Below are 3,316 nucleotides of genomic sequence, written 5' to 3'. Positions count from 1 at the left end.
TTCCCTCCCTCTTCTTTGGAAGATTTTTGATTATCCCTGATGGTCTACAATTTCATTATGACTTGGAATGGTACTGGAGGGTCTCTTTAGTCTGGTAATATATTCTTTGATTCTGCTAAATAGTCTTGCATTGACTCTTTAATAATTTCTACCCTGTTTCTCTTTGTCTTTCTGGAACTCCTGTTAGTTGCCTGCAGTGGGGACTGGCATGTGGGCGGGGTCAAGTAGCTCCAGATACATAAAGAAAAGCAGTGCCGAATCTAGGAACAAAACGGGACATGACGTAAGTGGTCTATCCACAGATAAATACCTTGACAGTCAGGATTCATTGTAGGAAACAAACCTCTCTAGTTTCTCTAAAAGGAAAGTACTGAAGTGATGACATTGGAAAGGCTGGGTAGGTAGAGACTAGAATGAACTTCCAGGATGAATTTCAAGAAAGAGATGGCCAAACTGGCCTATGGCAGGGGGCGGCCATCACCTCAGCCACAACGAGAAGGGTGGGGACCTGTTCAGTACAATACGCTAACGTGGTAGTGACTCAGGAATCGGAAGGCGCGGATGTCACTATTGCGATACCTCTTGACTCCACAAGGCTAGAGACTAAACACTGGAGTGCTGCCGCAGGCCGATCCGAAGTCTGTGCAACCGTGCCTGCCCACTGTACAAGCTCGCAGCAGGACGAGGGCCCTGCCTCACATCCCCTTTCAAATCCCATCAAGTGCAGTTAATTGGCAGAAATTGCACTCAGAACCCTCACCTTCTTTGGCATTCTAATCCCCACAGAACAGAAAAACAGAACATTGGAAAAGAGGACAAAGGCCAAATCAGCACAACCATCAGGGTACATTCACACAGGGTCGAGCCATGACCTCTGCGACAGGGACAAGGAGCTGCCGCAGTGACGGGCTTGACTAGAGGTGGTCAGGATTCATTATACGGAAAAACATTAAGGTCTGACGTGAGTCGTATTTTTTTTTTTTTTTTGAAGCAGAGAAGGGCATTTCATTCATGTAATTTATACCCAACCTCATTCCAGCAAAGGACTGGAGGAAGAGAGAAAAGATGTGTGTTCGTAAAGAAAGGCAGGGGCATTCCAGTCAGCATTAACCTATCTATATAAAATAAGGAAATAAAAAGATTGTTCTGCCCAGTTGAAACATTTAGTATGTAGGTATGGACAATGGTGGAGGGTCATGTAATCAAGGGTTTGGATTTGATATGGGACGATCTACTCAGAAGTTCTGACATTTCTAACCAGCAGAAAATGAAAGGATGCTATCAAAATAAAATCTGTGTAGGCTTTTTTTAAAAAAAAATAAGGGACCTACCAGAGTCATTGACTTAGGGATGAGACAAAATATGAGCTCTTCTGATAAACAAAAGAATCCAAACTTTATGTATGTCTAAAGTTGAAGATGCCAACTTGAATACAGTGACCACCTGTGCTAGGAAATATACGGTGTGTTAAGATAACGGTTACAGGAGTGCCCGGTGGCTCCATTGGTTAAGCATCTGCCTTCCATTCAGGTCATGATCTCAGGGTCCTGGGATTGAGCCCCACATCGGGATCCCTGCTCAACAGAGAGTCTGCTTCTCCCTCTACCTCTCCCCCCACTCATGCTCTCTCTCTCTAATAAATAAAATCTTTAAAAAAAGATAATGGTTACAGTCCAGTCTGTAACATCTCAGTTTATAAGATTTTTCCAAAGGGGCTAAAGACAACTCTGCAAAGACATTTCCCTAGTTTTCTCCTTTGCATGTTTTCAGCTTCCAATATTCTAAGTTGCTTCTAAAAGTCCCTTTGTTTTTCATCTCCTTCTCACACCTGCATCAACAAAAAACGCCCTTCTCAATCTGTCCATGATTCCTTTTTACTAGCAACAGCTAATTAGGAGTACTTGCAGTTTCAAGGCTTTAGACAAGATTCCACTTGCCACGACCAAGTTAGAAATGCAGGGCCTAAATATATCTAGACTGTATTTTAAGTGAATATGGGCTGTTCCTGAATTTTAAGCAACTTTCACATAACTCATGTTCATATTCATTAACCAAGGCTATGTAACTGTCATAAAAAGAAATTATAGGCTCAGATGTCCAATCTTTATGGAAGCATTCTTCAAATGAGCAGGAATAGATATTTAACATATTTTAGGGATCACTCAAACCTTATTTTTACATGTCTACATTATATTTTACATATGTTACACTTTGATGCCCCAATAAAGCTGATTCCCAACTAGTTTTCTCAGATGATAGCGGTCAGCAAGTAACATCTGCACAAAATCTTCTAAACGCCATCTCTACATCTGGCGAGTTCCCCAGTGTGGAGCCTCCCAAACCCACACAGAATTCGGTGAAAGTACATGTCCTATCTTCCACTAGGGTAGACAGACATCTGGCTTTAGTGTCCACCCACATAAGACAATGATGCAGAAATAGGTTAGGTGAGGGGGGACAATGCTACCAAGACTTCATTTTGTCAGTGTGCTTGGCAGCAGCCTCAGGGCCTCAGGGGTCCGTAGCGGTGGCCATGGCGGGTTCTTGCCTGGAAGAGATGCAGCCGACTAGGATTTGAGGCAGCAGCTCCTTTCTCCAGCCAGCGCTGTTGTGCGGGTCTGAAATGTGGTCTTAGAGGTTTAGCCTGTTCTGCTCACCCTTCCAAAGTGTCTGCATTTAGTACCCTCCTTCCTACTTAAATTAGCTCAGCAGTTCTTGGAAGTGTGTGGTCCAGTTCAGGGGATCTGTGAGATTCTCCCTTTTCTAACTTCGGATCTGTGTGAAGCCAGCTTTTTTCTTCAATACACCTCAATCAAAACAGTATCAAAACAGACTGAATGCAGAAGAGGATATGAGAATACAGCTGCCTCCTATTAAGTTAGACATAAAAGAGAATTGCAAAAATATGAAACAATACCACTCTTCTTAATTTTTTTTGTTTTGGAAAGATTAGTTATTTTTGCCAAAAAATGCTATTTTATGTTAACATGTAATGGGTTTATTATGGGGTTATCTTTTATTTTAAGATTTTTATTTTTAAGTAATCTCTACACCCCAGCTGGGGCTTGAACTCACAACCCTGAGATCAAAAGCCACATGCTCTACTAACTGAGCCAGTCAGGTGCCCCAATTATGGGAGTTTTTTAAAATTAATTAAATATTTTAAAGATTGCTTGGTTTTCATTCTTAATATGGTAAATATCAATAGATATAACACATATAAACATGAGTTCTTCGGGGTCCTAAACAACTTAGGGACCGCCAAAGAGTTTTAGAGCATAAGAGGGCCTTAAGACCAAAGAGTCCTGAAACAGAG

This window comes from Ursus maritimus, unplaced genomic scaffold (genome assembly GCF_017311325.1).
Source record: "Ursus maritimus isolate PB19 unplaced genomic scaffold, ASM1731132v1 scaffold_29, whole genome shotgun sequence".
NCBI classification, from domain to species: Eukaryota; Metazoa; Chordata; class Mammalia; order Carnivora; family Ursidae; genus Ursus; species Ursus maritimus.
Note: the sequence above shows the minus strand (reverse complement) of the source record.